At 41.2% G+C, this 13,031-nt stretch overlaps 1 protein-coding gene across 2 annotated transcripts in view; it reads right to left on the minus strand.

The window, feature by feature from the left end:
- The window catches only part of GALNT4 (polypeptide N-acetylgalactosaminyltransferase 4), a 79,617-nt gene extending 67,870 nt beyond the window's left edge, over positions 1-11,747 (minus strand). The window contains exon 1 of one of the 2 annotated variants that reach the window (XM_075212836.1): positions 11,558-11,747. The gene's annotated coding sequence lies outside the window, so the exon portion shown is untranslated. The remainder of the gene's footprint in view (positions 1-11,557) is intronic. The other variant, XM_075212837.1, reaches the window with a different exon arrangement.
- Between the last annotated feature and the right edge of the window lie 1,284 nt (positions 11,748-13,031).

Genomic DNA, 13,031 nt, shown 5'->3' on the forward strand with positions numbered 1-13,031 from the left:
AGATAATGGACATACTGCTTATACAGTCCCTTACAACACTGGAAATATCAGACTAGACAGTCTTTTGTTAAAAATGACAAGCTTGCTGCTTCAAGGAGAGGGGGCACAAAAGGTGCCTTCTTACTCCCAGCAGTATAGGGGCCTCAGCAGGATAAAATTCCCTCTTCACTCCCAGACTAGTGGCTGCAGCAGCCATCCAGTAATCACAATAACAGGGCAGATGTTACCCATTTGAGTGCAGTCCAGAAGGAAAAAGCAGTGCCAGAGGTGCGGTAGACCAGAGGCTTGTGCAAGTTCTAGGTCCAGATGGGGAGGTGATGAAGCTTCCAGCTGTTCAAACTTTCATCTGAAGTTACATCACTTACAGAGCCCAGAATATGCTGGGGAGTTTAAATGTTTAAATGTTACCTGGACGACTAAGGTTTGTGCTGCCCAGTATCTAGGGAATACCAGTTTGACCCCGTACTAGGAAGGTAAGCCACAGCTCACGGAGTCCAAGTGAGGCTTGGTGCAGTTGAAGTACTTGCGATTAAGGGCAACTGGAGGATGAATAACAAGGAAGTCTATGCCAAATCCTGGTGTATGGATATATAGGGGGAGAGAGTGGATCCCTGATGAAGTGGGATAGACAAAGCAGTTCTTAGAGAGATTAATATGCAGTGAATGGAGTGACTTTGCATGGGAACAGACAAGAATCACTAGTCAGTCATGTTGGTAAGTTTTTCAAAACCCCAGGTAGATGTTCCAAATCAGAGAACTGTAGACATTTAGATCAGAAAGTGTGTGGAAGAGGTTAGAAAGAAAGTATATGATTTTAAATTCAATGGGGGGGGTCAATTCCCCCCGAAGTACCGCTACTTAAAGTTATTACCATTATTATAGTAAGTTTAACCCGGCTTTCAGCAAAAAGCCGGCCTTAAAACTACCGTAATAATGGTATTTACGCGCACTATTATCGTAATAACGGTAATAGTGCGCAGGCTGCGTTACTTTTTCAAGTAACGCGGCCAATTGAATTCCCACCAATGTCTAGGATATCTGCTATGGTATGCCTGTGAATAGTATATAGTGATACATACATCTAAACACAGAGTTAATTCAGAGCAGAAAAGGAACAGTATTTCTGGTAAACTGCCTTTCTGCGTGGTTAATATATTTAATATTGCCTGTTGAACTGTACTGTATTGTAAGCAGAGCCGAAGTGAGAGCAGTGCGGGCGGTGCGAGCGGCCAGGGCGCAAGGCCTGGTGTGGGCGCAACACCAGCCCTTTACATGTCAGCAGTGAAATGGCAAAGTAGTCCTGCGGTGCTGGCACCGCAGGACTACTTCGCCCATTGAAGACAGCCAGCGCGAGTGTGCCGTCTTCCCGCAGCGTCCTGACGTACAAATAATGATGTCAGGACGCTGTCAAAACACAGGCGACGAGGAGCCAGCACAGAAGTTAGAAGAGGAGAGAAGAAGACACGCTGCGGTGAGTAAAGGGAGAGGACAGGAGCAGGGGCTGGAGAGGAAGGTGTGTGGAGTGAATGGTGAGTGGGTCTGGTGAGGAGGGTGTCTGGAAAGAAGTGAGGGGTCAGGTAAGAAGGAGGGAGGGATCTGGGTAGGGTGGGGGTCTGGAGAGAAGGAGTGAGGGGTCTGGAGAGAAGAAGGGAGGAGGTGGTCTGCGGAGGAGTGAGGGAGAGGAGGGTGTCTGGAGTGAATGGGAGGGGGGGGGGTGTCTGGTGAGAAGAGAAAATATTAATTATGTAATAATAATTACGATTCAATTTGAAGCCATAATTTGTGGGGCTGATGGGGGAAATAGGATTTGTGTTGAATGGAAATGTTAATATTTTTATGTCGGGGATGGTGAGAGTCTGTTTGTTACATATGTAGGCTTTTAAATTTAATGTTGAGTATGGTGAGGAATAATTTGGCTTAAAATCAATAGCATCCCAATTAAATGGGGATGCTATTAATTTAATGGTGGGAGTTGGTGAGGGGTGAAGTAGGTCTATTAATTAGATGGGAATGCTACTAATTTAATGTATGGGCTGATGCGTGGGGTATGTCTGTTTATTAAATGGGAATGTTATTAATTTAATGTCAGAACTGGTTGGGGGAGGCTTATTTATTAAACGCTGGTGCTATTAATTTGATGTTGGGGCTATATGGGGTAAAATAGACGTTTACTGCAAATTCTATTAATTAGATTCTGGAGCTGATTGGGTGGAAGGAAGTTTGTTTTTAAACAGAAAAAGCTACTGATTTAAAGTCTGTCTGGTTGTGGGGAGGGAGACCTAGATTCTTCACTCACTGCTCAACTTTCCAGGAGGTCAGTAATAACAATCTCTTTTCCAAACAGGCCCCGGATATTCCAGGATCCGTTTAGGCAGCAACAGAGCATAAGACACCAGCAGACAGGAGACACCGGCGATGCATAACCGCTGAGAAGCGGCATCTACTCCCATAAAGGTACATGGGGTGGGGGGGGGGGTACCAAATTCTGTTTCGCCCAGGGCACTGAAATGTCTAGTTACGGCACTGATTGTAAGTACATTATGTGAGGAATTAAATGTACAGTTTACATGATCTTGAAGTTTTCTAATAGAGTTTTAAGATGATTGAGAGAGACTGATTGAATAGTTTGTCTTTGCTTAGAATACATGTGTTGATAGATTTGTGTTCCCATAGTGATTAAATTATGGGTTACTTGACAGATTTGTGGGATATTTTGGTGGCGTTGGTGTGGTGCCCCAAAATCTAAATACCCTGGGGTGTATATATATATATATATATATATATATATATATATATATATGTTTTTAATTTGTTAATTTAATTTGTTAATTGTTAAAAGTGTTTATAAAGATTTAAAAAAAATAAATAAATATTTTCTTTAGGGAGAAGTGACAGTTGGGAGTGGTTGGTGGTTGCCGGGAGTAACAGGAAGGAGGAGTGTGTGGCATAGCAACAAGTCCACTAACTTTGGTAATAACTGTGAACTCCCAGAAGGCAGTGGGAAGAGGAAAGTTCTAGACTTCTGAGGGAGAGAGATCCCTGTGTCTGCATAAACTGAGAGAGAAAAATAGGGACAGAATGAAAATCGGACAAAGTGATCTATAAGCAGATTAAAAGTGAAGTGTAAGAAGAGAAGAAGATAAGAAGTGAGCCAAAGAGAGGTGTGAGTAAAAAGGAAAGTACTGAAAACAAATAAGCAGTATAGAGATCTGTGACATCACACTAAACAGACGGAGCTATGTACTGAGAACAGTGCGAGAGGAGAGAAAATAGAGAGGTCTGTGAATACACACAAAAGAGACTGTGTAATACAAAAGATCATCAGTTTATTTGGCGTGAAAAAGTAATTTATGGGCCCCAACCACGTGCAGCACTTCTACTAAATTCCTGTGCACAGTTCAACCCAGGACTGAGTGTAAAATATAGTAACGTTACCAGGGATAATATTGGTGCACCAAATGTTTTAGTTGAATGTTAATGTTAAGTGATTTACCTGAAAATTGATTTATTGTATATTATATGTTAAATGCTATTGTGCTCTATGTTGATCAAATGAGTGTTTTGTCATTGCCATTGAGTTGAAGGGGTCAGTGGCGCGGTGGCTTACCAAAATTATCTTTACCGCATTATTAATAAACCCAAGTTATTTGACCAATCCTTGTCCCTCTCATTGAAGTATTTATCTCCTGACCACCGGATGTCCGAATAAAAAAAAACCTGAATTGTGTCTGGAGGACAAGGTAGGGGAAGGAAATCCCATCAAGTACTCGACCACCACATTGGCCCATTAAAAAAATAAAAATAAGGAAGCCATGTGAGTAGCTCTTATGGACTTAGGGATGCATTACAGCAACAGTGCAGATTCCCTACTACATTTGTCATGGTACAAAAGATGCCACTTAGAACATCTGTAATGAGTCACGGGTGCCATATTATGTTATGTGACGTAAAAGAGCAAAAAATATGCAACTTGTGTTATACCGTAATAATTGTTGTGTAATAAGCGATAAATGGTCATAAGGAGTATGCCTTACTATAAGTCATTCTACTTCACACAGAAATAGCTTTACAAGGATACTTATTCACATACTTAAGTGCATACAACTTGCTATTCCAGTTTATCCGACATGAATTACAGTGCAATTAAGATAATGATCTGTACTACAAATGTATTATATAATGAAATGCAATAAGTTTTATATTAAAAGACAAAACAAAAACTCATGCTTCCATTTATTTGATGTACCATGTATATTAAAGTACAAATGAAGTCTTAAATCATGCCACAATCTCATCTGGCCAGAATGTCTTCATCTGTTATGTTTTCTGGGTGATCTGCCATATAATTAATTTATATGGTTCTGTCTCAATGTGACATCTTGTAGAGATGCCTAGAAATGAGACAATAGAACAATACAACAATTAAAGAAATATGCTCTACAGAAGACCATCTGATACAGGTCTAATTATACATCTGTTAAAGCTGGAAAACAATGCATCTACCAGTGCTGCACTGACTGCATTCAAACTACATAGATGTTCATCATGCTGTCCTACTAGACATATTTGCAACAAGTGTACCTGTAACTGCAAAATAAACATGGAGTTTAATGGGTCCTGTTTACTTTTTCCCCCATATAGCAAATATGAGGACTTCCACCTAATCTGAACCTAGGAGATGTTTGACTCAATCCATCCAGTCAAATAGAGCTGAACATAACATTCTGTTTTGTTGTATTGAAGAAAACTGAATGGACTGCGTATTCCTCCGTTATGAGCACACAGCATCATAGGTATCGCAGGGGAGGTCACTAAAGCAGTCCAAAAAATGGAGTATATATAATAAACAGTATTCATATTAGGTATAATGAAGACATATCAAAACATGAAGTAAAATTATACAGCAATACCTCTGCCAAGTTGTGGTGTAGACAAACAAAGGAGGGGGTGGGGTGGGTGGGGCAGAGGTTTGGTTAGTATTCTTAAGATGGAATATCTGATGTAGGGGGAGTGGGGGAAGAATTTTATCCCATATTAAGAATCAGGTGATGGACATGGGAGGGTTCGCATAATAGTAGTTTGTCCAGTGAGACCATGCTGTATGGAAATTTGATGGGGTATCATGCAATGTGACTGTAATACTTTTCATGCAATAAGTCACCCATATATCCTGGATTGTCTCCGACAGCGAGGGTGCAGCTGGCTGCTTCCAGCAGGCTGCAATGAGGCAGGTTGCAGCATTGAGGATATGGCAAATCAGCTTCTGCATAGGGCCGGAGATATTAAGTATAGGTCTGGGTAACTACGTATACAGTGGAGTGTCAGGGATGCAGTTTTGGATATTATAATCGAGTGGATAGCTCAACAGTAAGGGCATATATTTGAGCAGGCCTACCACATATGTAGCAGGGTGCCTCTGTGACCACAGGATCACCAGCAGAGATCAGAGGAAGTAGGGAAAACAGAGTGGATGCGTGTGGGGACCCAATACCATCTGTAATAAATCTTATAGGTGCTTCTTTAATACTGACTGAGATTGATATTTTTGTTATATTCAATTTGATTGTGGACCACTCCTTCGGATCCAGGATCTCACCTGTATCTCTCTCCAAAGCCATTTTGTGTGTGTCTTTGAGGGGCTGGTTATGTTGCAGCAGAATCTGATATATAGTTGAAATGAGGCCTTGCAGAGAGAGGGAACCACCGGCAGAGGGACTCAAGAGGTGAACATTGGTCAGAGGCCAGAGGGCGTTTGAGTGAATTAAAGTAGTGTCGGAGTTGGAGGTATTGGTAAAAGATTTGATTGGGGAGGGCTAGAAAGGTGCCGACGGCTTCAAACGTAGGGAAAATTTACATGGGAGCAAGATGCCAGATGAATAATAGATTGTGAATCGTCCAAGGTCGAAAAAGGCAGTGGTATTGGCCTGGTGGGGAAAAAACTGAAGTCCACAGAGAGGATAACAGGGAGTAGTCGGAGCGCAAATGATAAGTGCGTGTGGCATGGTTCCAAATAGATAAAGAGAATTTAATTCTGGGGATATGTATAATTGAAGTGGGTCTTTGTTTTCGGGGTGTCCATAAGAGTGTATAGGATAAATAATAGCGTAATAAGTCTAACTCAATATGCATCCATACCCGTTGGTGTGAGGGAGAATGCCATGTAATGCATAAGGAGAGGTGAATGTCCAGGTAATATTTCCATAAATGTTGAACGCCCAGTCCTCCCGAGGTCTGGTGTTTGTAGAGGATCCGCATACAGATTCTGGGCTTACGTCCAGCCCACGTAAACTTAGTGAGGGTCTGTTGCAGATTAGTCATAACATGGGAGGGTATATGTATGGGTAGTGTTTGCCAAATATATAGCAGTCTAGGGAGGACATTCATCTTAACGGTGACAATGCGGCCAAACCAGAAATAAGGTGTTTAGTTCAATGGTTGATGTCTGTCTTAATGGGGTCTAAAAGACGGGAAATGTTGGCTGCATAAAATTGAAAGTATGTTTTTGTGAGATAAATACCTAAATATTTGAGTTTCCACGGTTGCCAACTAAAATGATAATTAGTTTTGAGTGCTTGGACGATAGACAGTGTCATTATCGAATCCAAAACTTCTGAATTGTCCGCGTTTATTTTATAATTGAAAAGTGCACTATATTTTTCTATTTCTCTAAATAGAGTTAGGTAGTGCGATATGGGGGTTAGTGACAGTCAGGATGATATTGTTTGCGTAAATAGCGATCTTATGTTCGCGTGTGGCTGTTTTGATCCCAGAAATATCTGAGTTCAGTCAGACTCGGGGCCGACTGAAGACCAATCATCCTTCATTATATAGATTTACATTATTAATGAAAAGGTCATTATATTGAATATCACACACGTTTCTGAGGGATTTTTCTATATGCCTTATACACTAAATATATCACAACCAATGAATACAAGAGATATATAAAGTATATAAAATGAAGCATAACTATAAAGTTCTAATCCCAGGCTGTTTGTATCCTCTTAAGTCCAAACATGGGAGACACACATAACTAACATATTGTGACTAGTCTTACCATAACGATCACAACGACCACAATATAGAATACATTGATATATATTTTTTTATATACCTGTACCATGAATTATACACTGTTACGTGTGGTTAGCACACGTTGCTCCTCATCGTTAGATGCATTTTTTGCAATGAACAGAATCCATTAGATATTTTGCAGTGATGGGCAACAGGTGGCCCTACGGCCGCATGCATTCCTCCAAGCCTTCACCTGTGGTAACCAGCTTCTTCCTGCCTTATTGTCAGATTTGTTTGTTATAGCAGGAAACACTTGTTTAAAATGCCTGCTGATATGTAATTACAGATATATGTCTCTTTTTGACTAAATGTATTATTTTAATTTATTACTGAGATTAAGCATAGTGTGCGGCTCTTTTGAAGGTCAGAGGGCTGCGGCATGTAGCCAAAAAAGGAACTCTTATACATATGAGTGTTGACCTGTGTGCACTGACAGCATTCACGACATGTGCTGGCACAGAACGCGAGGCTTACCTTTAATAGCACAAGCGCAACATTCACACATTCTCTCCGCTCACTTACTTTTAGCACCAGGCATACACCTCGCAACAATCAACCTCTCCCAATACACCAGAGACACACATGCACACTATATCTGCATAATAGTAAAATATATTAATAGAGGGCCTGATTTGTCCTCGGACACAACCTGCACGGAGCTTTCATTAAAAAAAAAAAAAAAAAAGGAGCACTGAACTTGAGCTTATTTCCGACCATATTCAAACATAGGAAGATCTCAATATATATTTTCATTTGAAGCTTGGTATAAGTACGCTCTGCCTAAATATTATTTGCTGTATGAACAGAGTCCTATCAGAACACATGCAAAAAAATATTTTATGGAACAACTCTGATTACTATAATCATAAATAAAAATATTTTAAAAGTGTTGTTCTTAATCGGTAACTGTTCATGCAGTGCATTTGTATAGTCTATCTTCCTTGCACACACATGTTCTGTGCTAACTAGTGGCACGCATATGTGTATTTTTTAATACAAAGACTATGCCATGACAGTCATCTCTCAGTCAGCGCTTACACCTGCCTTGGAGCTGGTGCAAACGATACGGCTAAAAGGCACATACTTTGGAGAAACCAAGGACTTGATTCAGCCACATCTGCGCTGGCATGCCCTTACTATATATTGTCTAAGTTTATCTGCTCTTCCCTCCCCCGTTCCGCCCCTTTAAGTCGCAGGCAGCCATAAGTGCCATTAGCGTTCAAATATGGATTGTATGAAATTGCGTTCATTGACGTAAGGTCCGTTTCGGAACATGTTCACGAAAGATACACTGCGCAAAAGACTTGCCTCCGAAGATAAATTAGGCCCAGTGTGTTTATAGAAATGATACAGGGACCTTTGAGAGTAGTCTCCTGTGAAGCTAGTATATTATTAAGTGGTAAAAAGGAGTGCAGTGAGTTTTGGTGAAAGATGGAAAAGTGTGAAGAGGATGACTATCCAGTGAGAGAATACATGACACGAAAATTGGCCTCCAAAACACAAAGCTTGAAGACCACAAAAGAAAGCTAGGTAAAAACATATTTTCTAAGCATTACAGTAGAGCAGGCTTGGCTAACCTGTGGCACTCCAGGTGTTGTGAAACTACAAGTTCCAGCAAGCCTTTCCAGCAATAAGCTGCTATATATTGGCAAAGCATGTTGGGGCTTGTAGTTTCACAACACCTGAAGTGCCACCTACTCTATTGCCTCAGACAGTTTAGAATAAACCCAAATACACCCACAAACCTGGTATACCTACTCCAACAGTACATCCTTTGTACGTCTCTCCTATGTGGGACATTCCATCAGGGCTGTGGAGTCAGTACGCTGAACCTTAGACTCGGACTGCTCGATTTTACAATTGATCGACTCAATTCAGAAATGGCAAATGTGTATTAATTCGGATTAACAAATGTACTGTTATAAAATGGCAGCATAAGGCATTTTTATCATACCCCGTAAATCATAAGGATACTTGGATTAATTGAACATAAAATATGTTTTATTAAAATTTCTTACCAAGAAGACAGTACTAAATTCCCATGAACATAAATGTGCAACAAACTATGCATTTAATAAACAGGATCATAAATAGCTGTCCTCTGCTTTCAAATGTTCTATAATTATATTACCAAATGCTTTCCTATAAATATATTCAACTACTACTCTACTGTTTATGGTAAATCTAATAGAAAATGGAATAATTACATAAACATGGGAAATCTTTAATCAAATTACATAAATGGGATTATCAGACCACAAACCATATTACTTTCCGACTCTAACTCCACAGCTCTGCTTTCCATCAGCCATCCTCCCAGAACCAGACTAGGTGGCAGAGTAGGCACCTTACATCTTCCAAGTTATACTAATGGAACCCTCTTCCTCTCCTTAATTTGAAGTCCACACCATTTGTCTATTCTCTCTGCTCCACCTTCATGTTGAACCTTGACCTTTCTTCTGATCCTCCTATAGTATCTCCAACTTGGTCCTCCGACCAACACCTACATGTATTTTTATTCAGTGTCAACTTAGACCTGAGACTCCACCACCGGTACCCAAATTAACATATAAACATCAACATTGAAATACTGTAAACCTGCTTACTGCTCATCTTCACAAAAACGTATTTTCTCCTGTAACTACCTTATCTGCCCTAATCAGGGCGTCGTTTTCTACAACAACACACTCACTTCATCTCTAAACTGTAAAACTCAACCACCACAAAATCTCAGACACTCCAAACCTCAACCATGGTATACACCAGACAGACCCGCTGCCTACAAATGTCCTCCCGCAATGCTGAGCTCCAAAGTCATCTTCCGTCTTTATAAAATAATCTAACAACACTGCCATTTCACTTTACTTCTCTAGTATCCACCCAGTTTTTTAACCTACCAAAACGCCTCTTTGCCTTCTACAAATCGCCTCACTGCCTATCGCCACTACCTCCCCCATCACAACCTATGAGTTTGCCACCTACTTCAAAGACAAAATAGACAACATTCAACAAGATATTTCATATGCTGGATCCTGTACACTCCACAGTCCAATCTCACTTCATTCTTCGCAGTAAATGAGGACAAAGTCCTGCATTCATGTCATCTCACCATACAAACAGTCCTCTCAAATCTAGTCCTTCCAAACTTCCCAAAGAAACCATCTGTCCATCCAACCTCTCTCTCCAATCACTGACTTATTTCTCTCCAAACTACTTGAGCAACTCCTGTAGAACCACCTATCTCCCTTTCACTTCCTTCTCGAGGGACTGAGAGTGCCCTTACAAAATAGATCAATGGTCTACTTACAGTAAAATCTAAGGGTCACTTCACCAGATTTATCCTCCTGGACCTGTCTGCTGATTTTGACATGGCTGATGACCCTTTCCTCCTGCACAACCTTCAATACATTGGCCTTTGTGACACAGTTCTTTCTTGGTTCACTTCCTACTTAACCAACTGTTTGTTCCTTCACTGTCTCTACCTCCTGCACATCCTCCCACAAGGGAGTAGGCCTTCTTCGTTTGGATGAACTAATCAGCTCATTCAGCCTCTAGAACCACCTCTATGCTGATGAAAGCTAAATCTCTTCTCCGCTGACCTCTTTTCTTCTGTACGATCTTGTTTAGTGAATAGTCTCTCTGCTATCTCCAAACGGATGCCCCAATGCTACCTAAAACTCCACATGAAACATATTGTAAATGAGGAAATAAATACAGCTGTAAATGAAGGATAACACCTGAGCAGCAACTTGAGGGTTAGGGTTTATTGTTGAGTTATTGACAGAAAGAGATGTCCACAAGGTAACCAACCACAAGGTAACTTCTGGTAGCTGCCACAGATGAAGTATCATTTGCAGTAGCAACAATCATTACAATATCACAAAAAAGGTAGACTTTTGTGACTCCTACAAACTTGCATTATAAAATGACACACATAACATTTCGTGATTATTGCCTCAGCTGTAGTTTAACACCCCCTTAAAATCTTGGGGTTGTGAGGGTTTAATTGTGAGATAAAATTATAGTATGGAATGGACAAATCAGGATATATTGATGTACACATTACCCAGAAAGTCATAGAGATTTAATAACACAACGTTGAAATATTGGGCATTTCACCGTCAGTGTAATATATTACTGAAGAGAAGAATTGTAACTCTCCTCACACATTTGAACCTTGTACTTCCTATGAAGTTACGTGCAGAACACATGAGCACACATTCCAGCACCGTTGTACAGATCAGTTACTTGTCGCAGGAGTGGAGTTACCTTGCACCTGCAATCTCATGTCACAGCTCCCCGCCCACCCCCTTCATTCAACATACCCCACTTCTAGCATGTCTACTTTTACCAATCTATACTGTATCATTCCTAACACATTTCTATTAGCAACCCACTGGTGATCATTGTTTACTCCTGTCCATAAATCGCTTAGCACTTACTACTCTCCGTGGCTATTTAGTGAAACTGCATTTGTACTCACAGTGTAAGCTGCCCTCCAGGAACACATCCCAGCCATGTATAGGGTTGTAGAGGTGCTCAGGGTTACATTCTTGGCTCAGTTCATCATGATGTTTCTGGGTAAGTGTCCTGATCCTGTTGCTGTGTAGCCGCTTCCTTTCACTTTCTCGGAGCCCTCCTGACGTGTCTATAGCAGCCCCTCCTCTGCCTCCTTAGACACACTGAGAATTGACCCTCCCACCTCCTCTTTCTCGGCTTCCCTCATGATCATGTGCTTGACAGAAAGCTGAGGCAGCCTGACCCCACAACAGAAAATGAGGCCAGGACGTTATTTCTTCATGTGAGCAAAGACCTGACCATCTCTAGGATGAAAACCGACAATAGACCCCTCATCTCGTACACTGGCTGCAATATAAAACCAGCCTCACTATTTTAATCAAATACAATCGTATGTTAGGAATTGTGAAACAGAATTTATTGGGACTAGGTAAAAGCTCGACCTGCCGGAATGCCAGAACGCTGGAGTCAGCTCACTACATCGCCTACTGCTGCTTGGTGTCTTGAGTGAAGCTTTCTGTGTTTTCTCTCCCTGTATAGTGCAATATATATATATATATATCTATCTTTGGCACGACTATTCAACATTTTATATTGTTTATGTATATCTATACATATATATATTACATAGCCATCCATTCCGGCTGCCAGAATTGAGCTCTAAGTACCTTAGACCGTGGCCGTTACTAGGGCTGTGCGACAGGGGAGACCACCCAGGGCGCAATGCTGAAGGGGGGCACAATTTTGCAATATTTTAGGTTCATTTGGTTAAAATTGAGGGCTAGGGGGCGGCATTTGTCTTTCTCATCCCAGGCGCTAGAATACTAAGTTACTGCTCTGCCTTAGACAATTATTCCAGGTGCTGGAATGGGGCTCAGTACATCATTCATCAATGCCGCCACTCGAAATGGGGCTCAGAGTACCCCAACCATCCATTCCGGCTACTAGAATGGATGTCTCAATATCTTAGCCATACATTCTGGCTGCCAGAATGGTTCTAAAAGTACCTTAGTCACCCATTATGGCTGTCTGAATGTATGTATGAGTACATTAACCATCCATTCTGGCTACCGGTATGGATGTCTCAATATCTTAGCTATTCATTCTGGGTGCCGATATGGATATCTCGATATCTTAGCCATCCATTCCTGGTGGATGCTTGAGTACTAAGGTATTTAGTCATCCCTTCCGGCTGACGCTCATTTGCTCTCCCAGTGGGAGAGCAAATAAACATCATTTGCTTCAAAGACCTGCTTGAAAACATCTTCAATATTGCTGTATTCCTGTGACCTGCAGATTAGACCCTAAATGTAATCCGTTCTCCGGCTGTTTCTAAGGTTGGACCCAGCTTTTCCGGTACCACCGCTCTGCCTGCTACCCTGCAGCCCTGTTCAGTGTGATAGGCCAGGGGGGGTCCATCCACAGCAACCCTGATCTAT

This window comes from Mixophyes fleayi, chromosome 5 (assembly GCF_038048845.1).
Source record: "Mixophyes fleayi isolate aMixFle1 chromosome 5, aMixFle1.hap1, whole genome shotgun sequence".
NCBI classification, from domain to species: Eukaryota; Metazoa; Chordata; class Amphibia; order Anura; family Limnodynastidae; genus Mixophyes; species Mixophyes fleayi.